The sequence below is a fragment of the Nicotiana sylvestris genome, chromosome 12 (assembly GCF_000393655.2).
Source record: "Nicotiana sylvestris chromosome 12, ASM39365v2, whole genome shotgun sequence".
In the NCBI taxonomy this organism is placed as follows: domain Eukaryota; kingdom Viridiplantae; phylum Streptophyta; class Magnoliopsida; order Solanales; family Solanaceae; genus Nicotiana; species Nicotiana sylvestris.
In genome coordinates, this window is record NC_091068.1 from 142,508,709 (window position 1) to 142,521,757 (window position 13,049).

General features: G+C 37.1%; 1 pseudogene; it reads right to left on the reverse strand.

Moving 5' to 3' along the window:
* Positions 1 to 9,913: 9,913 nt before the first annotated feature.
* On the reverse strand, positions 9,914 to 12,712 carry LOC104226480 (UDP-glycosyltransferase 86A1-like; annotated as a pseudogene).
* Positions 12,713 to 13,049: the final 337 nt, after the last annotated feature.

Below are 13,049 nucleotides of genomic sequence, written 5' to 3' on the forward strand. Positions count from 1 at the left end.
GTGCAGTAGTTGAAGAGGTTTAGAGGTAGAAACAATGTTTTTAACTTTGAAAGAGGATCGAGTTTGTTTTCCTAATTGACATGCATCACAGATATGATCTTTTGATAAATCTAGTTTTGGAAGACCAATGACAAGATCATGTTTTGAAAGTTTTTGAATGGTGTGCATGCTTGCGTGCCCAAGTTTTCTATGCCAAACCCAGGGGTCTTCAATTATAGAAGAAAGACAAATTTGATCCCCAAAGTTTTCAAGGTTTTTGATAGTATAGACATTTCTGTCCCTATTTCCAGATAGGATGATATTACCTGATTCGTCTTCTATGAGCCAGCCATGTTTCTTAAAACGAACCTCATAATAATTGTCACATAGTTGACTGATGCTGAGAAGATTGTACCCGAGTTCATCCACTAAGTAAACTTCATCCACGTCACACGTAGAGCTTAATGGAACCTTTCCAACACTAATAACATTTCCTTTGGATTTATCACCAGATGTAACTGTTCCTCCATCTAACTTGGTGACTAATTTGAACAGTTATTTGTCACCTGTCATATGTCTGGAACATGCGCTGTCGAGATACCATTTTTCTTTTCGATTCTTCTTGCGGTGTTCCTGCAAAACAATATTACTTATTTTTTAGTACCCAAGCCTGCTTGGGTCCTGACTGGTTAGATCTATTTTGATCTGAAGATTTTGGTCTTCAAATCCACCTCCTATTATTTTTAAACCTGCAATGATTTGAGGCATGACCACTTTTGCCATAGTAGGTGCAAGGAGAGCTGTTGAATTTTCTAGAATTATTCTCAGTTCTAATTCTGTTCCTGCAATTGTTAGTGCTATGCCCATTTTTACCACAAAGGGAGCATGCTATTTTATTTCTAATAGGAACATTTTGAACTGAACTAGAACTTGAAGGTTTTTGTAGACCATTCAATTGAAGCCTAAGTTTGTTCACTTCTTCTTGAAGTATATCACGTTCAACTTCACATATTTCAAGTTTCTGGGCCCATTCCTTCTTTTCTCTTTCTCTTTTGACTTTTCTGAGTTCATTTACTACTCTTTCAATACAACAAATTCTTGAAGTTCATAACAAGATGGACATAAAGGAGTACGTACCTGAATGGTTCCTTCATCCAATGGTGAATATGGTCTTCTTGAATCATCTTCTTCTTCATTGTTGTCTGTCAATTAGTGCAAGTTTATCTGGTTCTTCATTTTCACTAAGAGCCATAAAACACATATTTGCAATTTCCTCATGATCAGATTCCTACTCATCGCTCCATGCACCAAAAGCTTTCTTCTTTTGCACGTTCCTGCTAAGCTTCCTTTTTAACTCAGGACAGTCAGCTTGGAGATGTCTGAGTTTTCTACATTCGTAATACCTTCCATCATTTTTATCTGTTTCATTGCTTGCCCTTCCTTTCCTGAAATTAAACTTACCTCTTCTGTAGTTTTTGTTCCTTCTCATCATGTTAGTCACAACTTGCGAGAGCATTGCAATGTTTTCATCTTTTTCTCCTTCTTCTACTTCATCTTCATTTTCAGGTTCAGCAAGGTTGCCTTGAAAGCAACGATTTTCTTTCTCTCTTGAATTTGTCTGTCAAGATGAGTTTTCTCAAAAGCGATCAAATCACCTCTGAGTTCATCATAGGAAACTTTATCTAGGTTTTGACATTCTAGGGCGATAACCTTTGGTTGCTAAATTATAGGTAGATTTCGGAGAATCTTTCTAACCTGTTCGCTACTTTTAATGGGTCTTCCAAATGATTTGAGATCTCCAAGGATTTTGCTAAATCTAGAAAACATTTCTTCAACAGATTCTCCATCCTTCATTTGAAATAATTCATATTCCCTAACCAGAAGATTTATTCTAGTCTCATTTACCTTGTTGGTTCCTTCATAAGTGACTTCCAGTTTATCTCACATTTCTTGAGCCTTGCTTTGATACCAATTGAAAGTACAAGAGGGAGGGTGAATTGTTGCCTAATTAAAAATTAGTCGACTGATATAACTACTAGTTAACTAATCCACGAGACAGAAGAAATAAAAGCTGTAACGAGCAATAGTAAGACACACACGACTTATACTGGTTCAGTACCGTTTTGGTACTTACATCCAGTTCCCTTGGGTCACAAGGGTTCCCTTAAGATCTTTGAATAATTTACACAAATGATGGTATCTTTGTGTATACCATCAGCTTATAGAATCAGTAATTGAGTTCTAATCAAGTGACACAACTTTCTTTTGTACTCTAGATTTCTCTATGTTTTGAGACATTGATAACTCAAGATTACAGTGTTTGAACTAAAAAGTAGACAGATTTGGAATACTCTTTTTGTAGTTGCGTAATCTTCTTCTTGAGAGAGATTCCTTTTATACTAGAGGAAAGAACCGTTAATTCCTTATTGGAAATGGGAGGCATAAGATCTTTGATTAAGGGTTTTGACCCAAGAGATACCTCTTTGAATTTTGTTCTTTGACTGGCCCAGATTAGAATGTGACTTTCCATGTCACGGCTGATTTCAAGGAGAGATTTAGTGAGTGAATTCTTCGAAACTGGAATGATCAAAATTTGGAGATCTGAGTTCCCTTAATTGAGTCAAACTGCATCTTGATTGGCCATTAATGATTGTAACTGAATCTTCGTTCACTCCTTGGGTTGAGCTGTCTTTTAATGATCGTTAATTCAGTAACTAGTTCTTCCTTCTTTCTTCATTTTGAATCCAGTAGCACTCTTGATAATTTTCTCTACTTTTTCTTTTTTTGTTTACCCTGAAAATATAACAGAAGATAATATTGTTATCATTGAAACTTAACCTTAAAACCTATCAGTATCGACTGCTATGGCACAATCAAGCATAGATTCATAATGTGGTTAGCAATTCATGGAAGGTTGCTTCCTAAAGAAAGGCTACTTAAGCTGCATATATCAGTCGAGAATATTTACTGTTGTCCCTGTGATGCAAAGGTGATGGAAACAAATGCGCATTTGTTTCGGGAATGCGATTGGTTTCAGTCTGTCAAACAAGAATTAGTGCAATGGCCAGGAATACAGGTTCAGGCAGGTGATTTCAAGCAAGTTTTAGAAAGTTTCAAACGGAAGCAATGGCCGCGCGCGATTCGAAAAAAAGTTGATGGCAGCAATATGGGGGGCTCTACTATATCACACTTGGAAAGCTAGGAATTGGAGATTGTTTAAAGGAATAACTGTATATAGATGAGATATAGTGTCATATATTGGAAAGGGTGTAATGGTTAGACTAGAATCATATAGAACATCCCGTAGAGCAAGGAGATGTAGAGGGTTAGTACATAAGCTAATGTGTAACTAACATTCTGTTTTTGTTCCGCTCTGTTTCGTTGGAGGCCTAAAGTTGTGCTATGTGGAACTAGGTGCTCTTTATTTGTAATCGTTTTGGTTTGTCAATGGTAATTCACAATGGTTACCAAAAAAAAAAAAATTATTTAATTTAGTCCGGTAATTAGCCACCTCCAGCGGTATTGATGGTTCAAATCATACTTACTTTCCTTTTCTGGTATAATTCTTGGCCTAACCAAATCATATAGCGCTACGTATGACCCATTAAAGGGAAAGCACTTCCCATAAAAAATATCACCAAATCAAATTTTACTTCCTAAACCATACCAATTCCATACCCCTCACATCAGAATATAAAACCAGAATGTACTAACTTTGGTTTCAAGAAATTATCATCAAAGTCTTTGGTAGGAATACCGGTTACATATTCTTGAAAATCCGACTACAACTATAAAACCCTAACTTTAATTTCTTCGAATGGGAACCAAAATTCATATCAACAGAAGCTGGCTTATCCTTATCTTGCTATGTATGGCCCTGACTTTCTATAAACCCTCAAGAACATCCAAAAATAGATACACTGACAAGCTTCGAAATGCCCGGTTTTAAGAACGGCGGCAGACGGCGGAGTTGAGGTTGTTGTCGTAGGTAGTTAACAGAAAAGACTCTGTCCTAAATTGTAAATCGCATGCGACTTAATCGTAGTTCGTAATGGGGCTTATAGAAGCTGTTTGCAATCCGACTTATTAACAATTAGTGAGTGCGACGTTTAAACCGCATAATGCGATATATAAATGTTTTTAACAAATGCGACATTTACAGATTGCATTAGCTACACAACAGCTCCTTAAAAACCAGTCAGGAAGGCAATTAACATAAAAAACGACATAAATAGAAAACATAGTCACGACATCGCCAGTAAAAGCAACAATAAATTTTAATACTAGTACGTTTGGTCATTTACCCAAAAATATAATTGTATAGTAGTACTTTTGGTCCATCGATTATTAGTAGTTCTGACTTTAGTGCTTGTAATATCTGACTAAGAACATTTAATCTTTAATTAAATGACATCTGCACCGTTTATCCTTCCATCATTTTTTGTTACTATGTACACTATAGTAATTACCTACCAACATTTTTTTTGTTATAGAGAAGGTAATATACAAGCGATCGAATGAACTAGCTAATTTGGGTTGGGAAAGAATGAGGAAGGATTATTTCTTCTTTGATGAAGCTATTGTTGAAGTTTGGCAAAATGCCAAAGTCCCACATTGGTTGGGAGTTAAGTTTGGGGGGATTTTTCCCCTATAAAAGAAGGCCTAATGTTTAGGATTGAAACACACCTCTCATTTGTCTTCTCATCTGTTTAAGACATTTGTATCTTCTCTCTTTAGTATTATTTCACTTGTATTTTTGGAGTGGAATAAAGTATTGGTTGTGTCCGAGGAGTAGGCAAAATTAGCCGAACCTTGTAAATTCTGGTGTTCCCTTTATTGTTGCTTTACTGTCTTATTTATTATTTGGTGGCTGTCATAATTTTTGGTATAGTAGTTGTGACTTATTCACACTATATACATTTGGCTTCCGCAACAATTGGTATCAGAGCCAAGGTACTGTCTAAGTATGCTCTGTGGTTGCAGCATAGTCTGATCTTCCACATCAGAAAAGATTTATCTTGGTAACTGAGTCAAGGTTCTGTCTGAGTATGCTCTGTGGTTGCAGCTTAGTCTGATCTTCTACATCAGAAAGGAAATAATCTTGATTTGTGTCGTCAGCTATTAAATAATATTTGTGTCAAATATGGGAGACAATAAACAAGAAGAATCTACATCAAGTGTCAACAATACGTCATCATTGGCATCTTCGCTTATGACAAGAATTGTGTCAAATGCGAAATTTGCGGTAGAAATTTTTGACGGGTCCGGGCATTTTGGGATGTGGCAAGGCGAGGTTCTAGATGTCCTTTTTCAACAAGGGCTAGATCTGGCCATTGAAGAAAAGAAACCAGATGTTATTGGAGAAGAAGATTGGAAGATTCTCAACCGTGTTGCTTGCGGTACCATTCGATCCTACCTTGCTAGAGAGCAGAAATATCCATACACAAAGGAAACTTCTGCAAGTAAATTATGGAAAGCACTGGAGGATAAATTTTTGAAGAAAAATAGTCAAAATAAATTGTACATGAAGAAGAGACTGTTTCACTTCACCTATGTTCCTGGTACCACGATGAATGAACATATCACCAGTTTCAATAAGTTGGTCACAGATTTGCAAAATATGGATACAACTTATGATGATGGTGACTTGGCCTTGATGTTGTTGGCGTCACTTCCTGATGAGTACGAGCATCTTGAAACTACTCTACTCCATGGAAATGACGAAGTTTCTCTCAGAGAAGTTTGTTCGGCTTTGTACAGCTATGAACAAAGAAAGCGAGAAAAACAGAAGGGCGGAGAAGGAGAAGCACTATTTGTGAGGGGTCGTCCTCAAAGTCAAACGAGGACAAAGAAGGGAAGATCCAAGTCAAGATCCAGACCCAGCAAAGATGAATGTGCCTTTTGTCGAGAAAAAGGGCACTGGAAGAAAGACTGTCCGAAGTTGAAGAATAAGGCCAAACATAACAATGGAAATGCCATTATGGATTCAAATGTAGCTGATTGTGATGATTCAGACTTCTCATTAGTTACAACAGAGTCATCAACATCATCAGACATATGGTTGATGGACTCGGCTTGTAGCTATCATATGTGTCCCAATAGGGACTGGTTCGTGGAATTTCAAGAAGGAGAATATGGAGTCGTCCACACAGCGGATAACAACCCTCTTACCTCATATGGCATTGGTTCAATACGATTAAGGAACCATGATGGAATGATCAGAACATTAACAGATGTTCGATATGTACCGGATTTGAAGAAGAATCTCATCTCTGTGGGAGCCCTAGAATCAAAAGGGTTCAAAATCATTGCAGAAAATGGAGTGATGAGAGTATGCTCCGGTGCACTAGTGGTAATGAAGGCTAATCGGAAGAATAATAATATGTACCGCTATCGTGGCAGTACAATTATTGGGACAGCGACAGTGACATCCAGTGACGACAAAGAGGCAGAAGCAACCAAGCTATGGCACATGCGCTTGGGACATGCTAGAGGAAAATCCTTGAAAACTCTATCAGATCAAGGATTGTTAAAAGGAGTCAAGGCTTGCAACTTGGAGTTTTGTGAGCATTGTGTTAAAGGGAAACAGACAAGGGTTAAATTTGGTACAACGATCCATAATACTAAAGGCATTTTGGATTATGTACACTCTGATGTTTGGGGTCCTTCCAAAACACCTTCATTGGGTGGGAAGCACTATTTTGTAACCTTTGTTGATGATTTTTCCCGAAGAGTATGGGTGTATACAATGAAGAGCAAAGATGAAGTGTTGGGAATTTTTCTCAAATGGAAGACGATGGTGGAGAATCAAACAGGCAAGAGGATCAAGTGTATTCGCACAGACAATGGAGGTGAATACAAAAATGATCATTTCAATAAGGTCTGTCAAAATGATGGCATCGTCCGACACTTCACTGTCAGACATACACCACAACAGAATGGAGTGGCTGAACGTATGAACCGGACCTTGCTGGAGAAGGTACGGTGTATGTTGTCCAATGCTGGCTTGGGCAAAGAATTTTGGGCTGAGGCAATTACATATGCATGCCACCTCATTAATCGTCTACCATCTGCTGCTATTGATGGCAAGACACCATTTGAAAAATGGTATGGAAAGCCTGCTGTAGATTATGACTCTTTGCACGTGTTTGGCTCAACTGCATATTATCATGTGACAGAGTCAAAATTGGATCCAAGGGCAAAGAAGGCTATTTTTATGGGAATTACTTCTGGAGTCAAAGGATATCGCTTATGGTGTCCTATGACAAAGAAAGTAATATTCAGCAGGGATGTTACCTTTGATGAATCTGCTATGGTAAATAAGGTAACAGAAGATACCAAACAAAATAAAGGTGCTTCTAAGCAGGTGGAGTTTGAGGGAAAATTTATTTTTCCTACACAAGAAGCAGAGGAGGAAACAAATGAAGATTACCCTCTGGAAGGAGAGCCAGTAGAGGAGATTCCAACTCAGGAACCTCAACAACAACTTGAATCAATAGCAACCAGCAGGCCAAAAAGAACAATAACGAAACCTGTTCGTCTCATAGAGACGGTTGCTTGTGCAACCTCAATTGTAGCTGATGATGTTCCTACTACTTATAAAGACGCTGTCCAAAGTTCAGAAGAAGATAAGTGGAGGATTGCCATGAATGATGAAATACAGTCCCTTCATCAGAATCATACATGGAGATTGGCCAATCTCCCGAAGGGAAAGAAAGCAATTGGGTGCAAATGGGTATTTGCAAAGAAGGAAGGATTTCCTAACCAAGTAGATGTTCGCTACAAAGCAAGATTGGTGGCCAAAGGATATGCTCAAAAGGAGGGAATTGATTACAATGAAGTGTTTTCTCCAGTTGTAAAACATTCCTCCATTAGAATTATGTTGGCTTTGGTAGCACAATTGGATTTGGAACTAGTTCAGATGGATGTAAAAACTGCGTTTTTACATGAAAACTTGGAGGAGGAAATCTACATGACTCAGCCAGAAGGATTCAAAGTTGCTGGAAAAGAAAATATGGTGTGCAAACTTGAAAAATCGTTGTACGGTTTGAAATAATCTTCTAGACAATGGTACAAACAATTTGACAAGTTTATGTTGCAGCAAGGGTACAAGAGAAGCAAATACGATCATTGTGTGTATTTGCACAAGCTTAAAGATGGTTCCTTTGTATATCTTCTCCTATATGTTGATGATATGTTGATAGCTTCCAAGAATTCGGAAGAAATTGATAAGTTGAAGATTCAACTGAAGAAGGAGTTCGAGATGAAGGATTTGGGTGAGGCAAAGAAAATTCTTGGCATGGAGATAATTAGAGATAGACGTTCAAAGAAACTCTGTTTATCTCAAAAGGAATATTTGAAGAGAGTACTTCAACGTTTTGGCATAGATGACAAGACTAAGCCAGTTAGTACTCCACTTGCTTCCCATTTTAAGCTAAGTACTATTATGTTGCCAATGGATGAAGCTGAACGAGAGTATATGTCAAAGGTACCATACGCAAATGTTGTTGGTAGCTTGATGTATGCAATGGTTTGCACAAGGCCTGACATTTCACAAGCTGTTGGAATTATTAGCAGATATATGCACAATCCAGGGAAGGAGCATTGGCAAGCTGTGAAGTGGATTCTACGGTATATTCATAATACTGTAGATGTCGGGTTAGTTTTTGAGCAGGAATACAATCAGTCTGTAGTTGGATATTGTGACTCAGATTTTGCGGGTGATCTGGACAAACGAAGATCAACTACTGGTTATGTGTTTACTTTTGCAAAAGCACCAGTTAGTTGGAAGTCTACTTTGCAGTCAACAGTTGCTTTGTCTACAACAGAGGCAGAGTACATGGCTATTACAGAGGCTGTGAAGGAGGCAATTTGGCTTCAAGGATTGCTAAAGGAGCTTGGTGTTGAACAAAAAGGTATCACAATTTTTTGTGATAGTCAAAGTGCTATTCAATTAGCGAAGAACCAAGTTTATCATGCAAGGACGAAGCATATTGATGTTCGGTATCATTTCGTACGAGAAATCATAGAAGAAGGAGGAGTCACAGTGAAGAAAATTCATACTACGGAGAATCCTGCTGATATGCTAACTAAGGTGGTGACTGCGATCAAGTTTCAACATTGTTTGGATTTGATCAACATTGTTGAACACTGAAGATTGAAGATGAAGACACAACCAAAATTTGTTATTGAGAGAGAATTGAAAATGTGGAATTTTGCCAAGGTGGAGATTTGTTGAAGTTTGGCAAAATGCCAAAGTCCCACATTGGTTGGGAGTTAAGTTTGGGGGGATTTTTCCCCTATAAAAGAAGGCCTAATGTTTAGGATTGAAACACACCTCTCATTTGCCTTCTCATCTGTTTAAGGCATTTGTATCTTCTCTCTTTAGTATTATTTCACTTGTATTTTTGGAGTGGAATAAAATATTGGTTGTGTCCGAGGAGTAGGCAAAATTAGCCGAACCTCGTAAATTCTGGTGTTCCCTTTATTGTTGCTTTACTGTCTTATTTATTATTTGGTGGCTGTCATAATTTTTGGTATAGTAGTTGTGACTTATTCACACTATATACATTTGGCTTCCGCAACAGCTATTTCATTGCCAATGAATATTAAAGTTTCCCAGAAGAATGATAAAAAAGAGAGGCCTAATTTCAGGATCAAACCGAAAAAATGATTCTATTTACTTGAAAATGTAATATTTTATTGTCATTTTAGTGAGTTACTACATACATTTTTCTTGTGCCAGAAGCTTCATTGAGATTTTTTATTCTAATGTACACATTATATCTGAGTTTTTGCCTATAATTATGATCCAAAGTCCCTTTCTTGATTGAACCTCATAAAATAAATGAAAAGGGATATTCTTTTTTAATAAATGAAGTGCATTTTAAACAATGTATAGATTTCAGAATTTATGCACGTTAGATTTTAGGAGTACAAACTAATAGCCTTTTTTCTCAATTCATAATAAAGCAACACATAATGTTATCCTTATCGGGAATTTTTATTTTCAAGGGAATACAGGATGACCATTAATGCTTGTATTAGGGTCGGCTATCGACATCACATCTCTTAGGGTGCGATCCTTGCTCGAACCCTGCATGAATGCGGGATGTTTTACGGGATGGTAATCATTTTGCAGCGTGGTTTAATTGCTGCTCCTCGGATTTTAAAGCAACCACATTTTTCTTTTGAATTTTGTACTTTAAGAAATTCACTTGAGATGATCCATTTATCGCCACTGCATCCTCTAATACTTTCCTGACTTTCTTGATTTGTTGCTTCATTTCTTCTGCTAATTTTCCTCTCATCAAAAGTTTAACTTTCTCTTCCACTTCATCCCTCGTGATTGATTCCTTATCACAAAGATTAATCCCAATTTTCCAATCATCAACCACTAATTTCCGATTAGTGAATTGATCAGTCAGCAAAGGAAAACAAATAAACGGAACAGAACACCATATACTTTCCAAGATCGAATTCCAACCCCAATGAGTCAAGAATCCTCCGACTGCTGGATGAGAAATTACCGCAGTTTGACAACACCACGGCACAACTAACCCTCGATCCTTAATAATATCTTCGTAACCAATTGGTAAATAATCAGCTTCTTCCGAACTAACAATATTAGGACGAAGTACCCAAATGAAATCTACGTCACTGACCACTTGCAATTTCCATAATATTATCTTTACTAGTGTGAGCATAGCTTCCGAATGACACGTACAAGACTGAGCCATGCGGTTTGGCGTCGAGCCAAGTGGTGCAATCGGACTCGGACCACAGGCTCGTAGACACTGAACTCTTGGTGAAGCCAGGGGAGAAAAGTGGTCCAATTGCATAAACAGGCTGCTTCTCTTGTAATGCTGAAATGATTTCGGATTCGAGTTGTTGCACTGTGTTACAAATGATAAATTCTGCTTTTTTCACGTCTGTGAATACTGCTTTGTGGATTATTCGGTTCATCACCATATTTGTATCATTAGACTGAAGATAAGAAGCTAAATCTGTTGGCTTTATTGCTTTCCCTCCTGGTATGTAATCTATCACGTCCTGGCGTTTGTCTCGCAAATCATGAAAATATAATAACAAGCATATATAGAATAAATATTAAGCTTTTGAAAATGATTAATATCATAGGCAATCCTAGTTAAAATATACATCTACGCTACTGCTTTAAGGAGAATCTCCCTGCTTTACTATTCAATAGTTTCGAGTTCGATAAATCTTTTAACATCAGCAAACAACTTATGATTTATAGTCTACATTGTCCACATGTTTTCTCCCAAAAAAAAAAAAAGAAGACTGCACTTATATACGCTTACAATGTAAAGAATTTTTACACATCAGTGTGTTTTAACCAGAGGCGGATCCAGGATTTCAAGATGAGGGTGCACTATTATAAACAGGTAGATCTAGAATTCTCATTTGACGGGTTTAACTTTAGTCTATTACCCTGAACCTGCTATACTTTGAAATTATAGGTTTAAAATTATACTTTTTGAAATTTTATTGATTTTTACATATATATATATATATCTATACTCAATGTCGAAAACAAGATCGTCCGGAGTGGGTTTTGCACCGCTAATTTCACTTTAGAGTTACACCCAATAATTATTGCACCCATATGAGTCCTTGGGCATGGGTGCGCGCGCGCGCGCACACACACACACACATATATATATATATATAAGTAATTTTAAAAAAATATTATATTGTTATACATGAATAAGGGAATGGAGCATGGGTTCACGTGAATCCATACACTAAGGGCTAGATACGCCCCTAGTTTTAACCTATTATAGCAGGTAACAAACCTTTTTTTCTAGATTAATACACCATTGTTATATAGACAATGACGTGTAGTTATCCTTTAGGTGACCTAGTAGTGTAAAAAGGATTTTTACACTATCAATATATAGAAATTAAGCACAAAAAGATAATACCCAAAAGTCGACGTAAGAAGCATGTTAAAAATCCATAGGCATTAAGTGGAGACTTACCAATACAATCGTAGTGGCCATTTTGTCTTAGCAAATCCAAGTGATAATACATACTTAAAACAAGAGCTGGTTCTGTCCAATACGAGACATTCACCAAATTATACTTTGGTTGATGGCCATACATAAAAAGTATCAGCAACTAGTATATTTGGTGGTGGATTTGAGAGGACTAAGTTTTCAACAAGCTCATCAACATGGGCACCAAAGTCATTTAGTATAGCTTCATAATATTTATCATGGTTAAGTGATCGATCAAAATCTATAGGGAAACCATCGTAAATTGTCACATCTCGTATATTCAGGCCTGATTTTCGTGCACCCGAGAAAAGATCATCGCCCTTGATGCCATTTTTCAGCCGGGCTTTGGATATTTGGTGGTGAACTGATTGAGTGTTTACAAAAGTAATGGTGAAGCCATTGGATGCAAGTTTGATGGCTAGGTTAACAAAGGGAATTACATGACCTTGGAGAGGGTAAGGAAATAATATAGCATGAGGATTTTGGTCTGTTAGGTTCATTTTTTAAAGTGTATTAGGATGTCTCTCCCTTTAGAGATAGGGCGAGACAGGAACTTACTTCGAGTATTTATGACTCTGGTGACAACACGTTATAAGCGAATGATATGATTTTCTAGGAGTTATACGACGTACGGTTTCCCACTTTCTTCCTTTGTTTTGTGCTTACATGAGAGGGAGAGGTATATTTTCTAAAGTGAAGTGAATTTTAGGTTTTCTATAGCAAGGGGTATTCATATTTTTCTAAAATGAAGTGAAGTTGCGTGTCTTTTATAGAAAATTAAGATGATAAGGTATTTTGTGGTAAGGAATATGATAGGTAGGGATGGAGTGAGAATAGTACGTAAAATGGTAGATGAACCACGTAATATGGTAGAGATAAATTTGAAGAAATGTCAGCAAATTAAATTTAACTTGATTTGCCATGAACGTGATGATAGTCCTTATTTTCGGGCATACATGTGATCGGACAGAGATGACAAAGAAATTTAATTAGGTTAGATAAATTAAAGACGTTAATTCTTACAAAATGACAAGTGACAAACTGATC